This window comes from Otolemur garnettii, unplaced genomic scaffold, assembly GCF_000181295.1.
Source record: "Otolemur garnettii isolate 467f Iridium unplaced genomic scaffold, OtoGar3 scaffold00047, whole genome shotgun sequence".
In the NCBI taxonomy this organism is placed as follows: domain Eukaryota; kingdom Metazoa; phylum Chordata; class Mammalia; order Primates; family Galagidae; genus Otolemur; species Otolemur garnettii.
In genome coordinates this window covers 896,343-903,058 of record NW_003852442.1, presented here as the reverse complement: position 1 = coordinate 903,058, position 6,716 = coordinate 896,343, and positions in this window count along the sequence as shown.

Sequence of the window (6,716 nt, the reverse complement as noted above, 5' to 3'; positions counted from 1 at the left end):
GTGCCTATAGTTCCAGCTACTCAGGAGGCTGAGGCAAGAGGATGGCTTGAACCCAAGAGTTTGAGGTTGCTGGGAGCTATGATGCCACATCACTCTACCAAGGGCAGCAAAGTGAGACTCTGTCTCAAAAAAAATAAATAAAAAAATCTTCTAAAATGGAATCAAAGTTTCTTTTCTATCAAAAAGGAGAAGGATGAGGTTGTGGTCAAAAGGAAAAGTTCTCAAACATCAGCATCACCTGAGCGTGTTTTTACTGCCCACCCTTGGAGTCACCTCTATGTCCCAGGTGCACCTGGCCTAGGATGGGACTGGTGGATTTGCCTTTCAAACAAGCTTCTGTGATGGGAACGCTGGGCCTCGCAGACCACACACTGGAGAAAAACGTGACTGGGCTCCATCCTCCGTGCAGACATTCTCATTAGAGGACCTAAGACCCCCCCCACCCCCGGGGGCAAACTTGCTAATCGTGCAAACTTGCTAATCGTGCCGATTCTGGGACCCATCCTCAGAGATGGTGACTCACTCCCTGGGTCTGGAGTGGGGCCCGGGGAATCTGCATTTTGGTAAATATGGGGGGGTGGTTTTGCTGCAGGAGTTCTGGGAAGAGGCTTTGAGAAGCACAGCTCTAGAAGTTATGCTGGGTTGTTGTGAGCTTGCTTTGTGGCTCGAGCCTGTTTAGGTGTCATCTACTTGTTAGCTGATTACTGGGCTTCTAGCATCAGCCAGAGCTGGGGAGTGGGACAGAGGCGTGAGACATGTGCCTGTCACCTATCTTTCCACAGGGATGGCGGGGATCAGGGTGAGGGGGCATCTGAGGAAGCCCGGGAGCTGGGTACAGGAAAGAAGGAGATGAGGGCCCCCAACATGGGCCCCAGGTCCTGAGGGAGGCAGGCTCCAGGGGGGCCCTGGGGACTCTTGGGGACAGCCTTCCTCTTGGTCTTTCAAAGCAGGACTTTCGTTTAGGACAGTAACCGGCTGCATATCAGTGTCTGAATCTTCAAACTCAAACTCTCCACTCCTGAGCAGAGCCCACCCTGTCTCCCTCACAGCACTGCTGGGAGGAGCTGTGTTCCCTTTTGTCTTAGCTTCCCACTGACTCTTCCCCCAGGTTACTTTATTTGTTTTTAGAGACAGAGTCTCACTTTATCACCCTCGGTAGAGTGCCATGGCAGCTCCAGCTCCTGGGCTTAGGCGATTCTCTTGCCTCAGCCTCCAAGGAGCTGGGACTATGGGTGCCCGCCACAACACCCCACTGTTTTTTGTTGCAGTTTGGCTGGGGGCCGGGTTCAAACCCGACACCCTCGGTATATGGGACCAGCGCCCTGCTCACTGAGCCACAGGAGCTGCCCCTGAGCCACAGGCGCTGCCCCTGCCGGGTTACTTTAAACCAGGTCACCTGCTCCAGGTGGGCTAGGTGTACTATGTAAATTCCCATAGCACACCCAGAACCTGAAGCACAGGACGCTATTTGAAAATAGGACCCTGTTTTTAAAAGGGTCCTTGAAAAAAGACCCTATTTAGGCTCGGCGCCTATAGCTCAACCGGTTAAGGCGCCAGCCACGTACACCTAAGGTGGCGGGTTCGAATCCCCAGCCTGGACCCGCCAAACAACAATGACGGCTGCAACCAAAAAATAGCCGGGCGTTGTGGCGGGCGCCTGTGGTCCCAGCTACTTGGGAGGCGGAGGCAGGAGACTCGCTTGAGCCCAGGAGTTGGAGGTTGCTGTGAGCTGTAATGCCATGGCACTCTACCCAGGGGGACAGCTTGAGGCTCTGTCTCAAAAAAAAAAAAAAAAAAAAAAAAAAAAAGACCCTATTTAAAAAACATTTCTGTTGTGTTTTTATTGTTTTCTTTTTCTTTTTTTTTGAAGTTGAGTTTCACTTTGTCCCCCTGGGTAGAGTGCTGGGGTGTCATAGTTCACAGCAACCTCAAACTCCTGGGCTCAAGCAATCCTCTTGCCTCAGCCTCCTGAGTAGCTGGGACTACAGGCGCTCACCACCAGGCCTGGCTATTTTTTAGAGAGGGGGTCTTGCTCTTGATCAGGCTGGTCTCGCACTCATAAGCTCAAACAATCCGCCCACCTCAGCCTCCCTCAGTGCTAGGATTACAGGTGTGAGCCACCACGCCTGGCCTAAAAAAGCATTTCTAAACTTCTGTATTCCAGAAAGAAGGTCTTGTAATAAAATCCCACCTACTCCTCACACAGACACAAACCTTTTATGGAATCTATTTCCTTCGGCTCTTTTAAAAGTGAGTGGGCCCAGACACACGGGAGTCCCCCCGAGTGCCTGCCCACTGTCCCTCTCGAGCTCCCCATCCTTCCCATGAACTCACCGCTCACATGTGTAAGTTCACGACCAGCACTGCGAGACCCAAGTGCTATCACTGTGCCCTTGTCGCTGTGGAAGTCTCCTTCATGGCTACCTTATACCTTATCAGAAGCATCTCCTCCTGTCTCGCCTGTGCACACCCTCCCTGTCTTAGCGTCCTTGGCAGTCACAACAGACACAGAAACCGCTGGGGACAAGCCAAGGAGCAAAGAACAGCCTGTCGAGGTCTGCTGAGTTCTCTGGACTTATCCAACCTAACCCAGGGCCAGCTTCCAGCACCCAGCTCAGAGGGGACTGTTGACTCTCTCATCCTCGTCCCCAGCAAAGGCAGATAGGACAGCCCCTCCCCAGGCCCACGGAGGGCAGGGGATCCCCCTACCTGCCCTGAAGGGCAGCACCTGCCTCTCCGGCCCAATCTGGAAGGAGCCAAAGTCCCACACCTGCCACCTGAAGAGAGCGTGGCAGAGCCCAGCCCCGCAGCACACACCGGCTTCCCCAGCACCCCGCCTGCGGCATCTTAAGACTTCTAGAGATGATTGAAAGAGAGGCAGAGTCAGAATAACAGGTTCAAGCCCCCAGGGGTGGAGGAGCTGGACAGGTGGACAGGCGGACAGGCACACAGGACAGCTGCCCTCCAGGGGCAGGACTGGGGACAGAGTCAGAGGTGGGAGCCCCCTGACCTCTTTGCCTGGTTCAGGATGGACCAGGTCTGACCCCTGTCTGAGCAGGTCTGGATTCTGTGTGTGCCTTGGAGAGCGGGGCCAGGCCCCACCTCCTTGTTGCTCAGGGAAGGAGGTGCTCCAGGGAAGCCCAACTCAGCTCCCTTAGTGAGCACCTATCACATGCGCAGCCTCACGCAGGCACTGGGGACATGGCAGCTGCCCGGGAAGGGTGCACAGCCAGTGGGGGAGGGGAAGCAATGGCAGAGGGAAGAGGGTGCGTTAGTTCCCTGGAACTGTCATGGGGAAGGACCACAGGCTGGGGCTACACAACAGAACCTTGTTCTCTCATAATTCTGGGGGTCAGAAGCCCCAAATCAAATGTCAGCAGGGCCGCGCTCCCTCGGGAGGCTCCAGAGGAGGGTCCTTCCTGCCTCTTGCAGCTTCTGGGAGCGCCAGGTGTCCCTGAGCTCATAGAAGTCTCCCTCCAGACTCTGTCCCCATCTTCACATGGTCTCCCCTCCTCTTTCTCTCTCTCCCCCATCTCTGTCTTGAATCTCCCTGCGATGCCTGTCACGGGATTTAAGGTCCATTTAATTACATCTGTAAAGTCTCTTTTTTCAAATAGGGTCATGCTCCAGGTTCTGGGGCCTGGACGTATCTCCTGGGAACCACCTTTCAGCTCACTTCACAGGGGTGGGCAGACACCTTCTAGGAAAGGCAGACCAGGAGAGACCAGAGCGTGGCCTTCAGAAACGTGAAGGAAAGACAGCAGGATCCAAATCGGGGGCACGTGAGGGCAAAGTCCCTGCGGAGAGACAAACAAGAAGCCCCATGGGAACAGTGCAAACCTGGTCCCAGGGGAGGGAGGTGCTCCTGGTTGACATGCACCTGCTGTTTAGAGAGTGACATTCTCTCCCAAATCTAGGATAAACTTTTCTGATGGGCAAGAAAAGATTCCAATGTAAGACATGATCCTGAAGGGATAAAAAGCTCCAAAAATGTTTTTCTCTTGGTTTCATGACTTAAGTATTTATATCCAAGCAACAATGGACTCCTGCAGGCCCCTGGGCTGTCGGGGTCCAGGGCGGCTGCAGACTGCATGGTGGGGGGAGCCAAGCCCTTCATGGGGTGAAGTTCAAGTGCATATGTACCAGTGGCCCCAGCCCCCTGTCTTGCTCTGTCCCTAAGGCAGGAACTGCCCCAGGTGTGGGGTCTATAGCTCCTTCCTTCTGCATCAGAACAGAAGTTCTCAGGGGTGGCTTGGATTCCACACGCAGCTGAGCCTTGTCTGACACACGGCCCAGGCTGCGGACTGAGAATTAACTTTGTTTCTTCTTTGAAGTTCCTAGCAAAGGTCACATGGCACCTGTTCTTTGGCCAGATTGGCATGTGGCTCTCAGCCAAACTCTGGACTTCTCTTTCTCTGAGATTCTGGTTTCTAAGGCTGTGACTCAGCACGTCTGAGCAAGTCAGGGAGAATGGACGTTTGGGCCATCCAGGTCTTTCTTGGAGGGTAACTTTGCTGGAGTCTGTGAGATGCCTCAGGAACTTTCCTTTGCTGTCCTCTCCGCTGAGAGAAAGACTGGCTGTGGCGGTCACACAGTCCGGGCACTGTGGCCACAGCAGGGGGTAGGGGATGGGGGGGTTGGGGGGTGACTGCCTGACCCTACTCCTCTGTGTGGACAGCAGCCCATTGCTGGAATTCCCAGTCCGATGGCCTATAGCCTGCAGCCTGGAGGGACCACCAGCCACGGGCTCTTTGCCCAGCTGCTCCCTCTGGCACCACATGTTGGCTCTCACTCAGTCCTTCATTCATACCTGTGAGTCCCCCAGCAGGGGCTGGAGAGATGCTGGAGCCCGGCACCGCCTGAGTTCAAATCCTACCTCAGCCACTCCCTAGGTGAGTGTGGGAGACTGTATTTCAGTTCACAAATATTTGGTGACTTCTTGCAAGCGAAGTGTTGCACCTCTGCCCCGCTGAACTACTGCCCACTCAGTCCTGGTACCCTCAGGGAGGTCAAGCATCCCACCTAAGGGCACACAGCCTGTAATGGTGCAGCTAGGATTCAAATCTTTTCCTTCACACCCCCACCCCCTTCCTATCAGAGGTCTAAGAGCCATGTCCCCCCACCAACCCACAAGCCCCACCCAAGGGTTAGCCTGTTCTGGTGTTGGTGGTCGCAGGCCTGACAGTAGGAGCGGAAGGACCAGAGGGCTCTGTCCCTGCCTTGGTGTTATGCCTGGGGCTGCTCCCAGCCTCAGCCCTTTCCCAGAACAAGGACAGTCTTCTGGGACTATGCCGATTCACTGTCATAATATTAGCAGGTGACATCATACTGGGCTCTTTACAAGGCTCATCTCATTTAGCCCTTATGATAAATTCAGGAGGTAAGTGTTGTCATCATGGCCCCATTTTACAGACAAAGAAACCGAGACTCGGACAGGTGACAGAACTGGCTGAGATCCCTTGGCTGGTAACACAGACTTCAGCCTCCAGCCTGAGCCAGAGCTGAGCTCTGAGCCCAGTGCAGCCGCCTGGGCCTCTCCAGTCATCTGGCAGTGACCTTGTCTATTCCTGTTTTTTCCTCTGTTCTGTGGCTCACTAAGAAATGCAGGACAGGGAGCCTGTACTGAGGACAGCCCATCCTCGGGGGAGCTGTAGGGGAACTCAGGAGACCTCTCCCCAGCCAGGGCAGTGCCCTAGATGGGCCCCTCCCTCTAGTCCCAGATAACCCCTGGGGTATAAACGCCCATGGGGGGTTAGTTGAGAAACAAAAGCATCCCCATCAGCCAGGGGCACAGCATAAACACTCTAGTGAGCTGTTCTTTCATCCTGTACCCCAGGCTGGCTCTTTGTTTTAGTTAAGTGTGATGCTTTTGAGAAAGGCCACAACTTCCTTGCCATCCCTCCCATTGATAGGTAGGGACCCCCTCCCCTCTCCTTGACAATGGGGAGAGGCTTATGACCACTTTCCCCAAAAGTGGACAATAGGAATGGTACCACATGTGAATGGTCTGATCCACAGCCCAGCTGGGCTCCTGGACACCAACCACAAGAGAGGCCCAGCGTGGATGTCCAGCTCAGCCAACCTGCCCAAAACTTACCTGCTGGTGAGAGTCGCCCAGCTGAGCCCTTCCCCAGTGACTGCTGCCCCACAAAACCAAGGGCAAAATAGTATCATTGTTTTATAGCATTTAGTTTCATGGAGTAATTTGTTACACAGCAGTAGTGACTGGAACAGCTGTCAAATGAATAAATAAATTCAGAGTGTATCTAAGCAAGGCCCAAATTGAGGGGCAGCAAGACCCTAGCAGAGGCAGGGCCAGTGGACATAGTTCCAGGCACATCAGCAGGCACCTGCTAGGTGCTAGGTCCAGGGGATGACAGGTAGAGGTGAAACCTCTTGCCTTCTAGATCTCAAAATCCCACCAGACTCTCCAGCAAAGGCCCAAACTGTCCCTTTTGAATTAAAGCCAAACTTTTGGACACACAGGAGGCCTTGGGTGGGCTGCCCCTAGGAGACAGTGTCCACACCCCCATCCCTTCCCCACCTTCACCCCCTCTCTCCTCTGCTCCCTGAGTTCTCAGCTCAGGTTCCACTCCCTTAGGGAAGCCTTCCTTGATACCTCAACCAGGTGCAGGGACTTGGAAATCTCTTACAAAACCTGGATTTTTTTTTTTCTTTTAAGAGATGGGGCTGGCTCAGCGCCTGTGGCTCAAGTG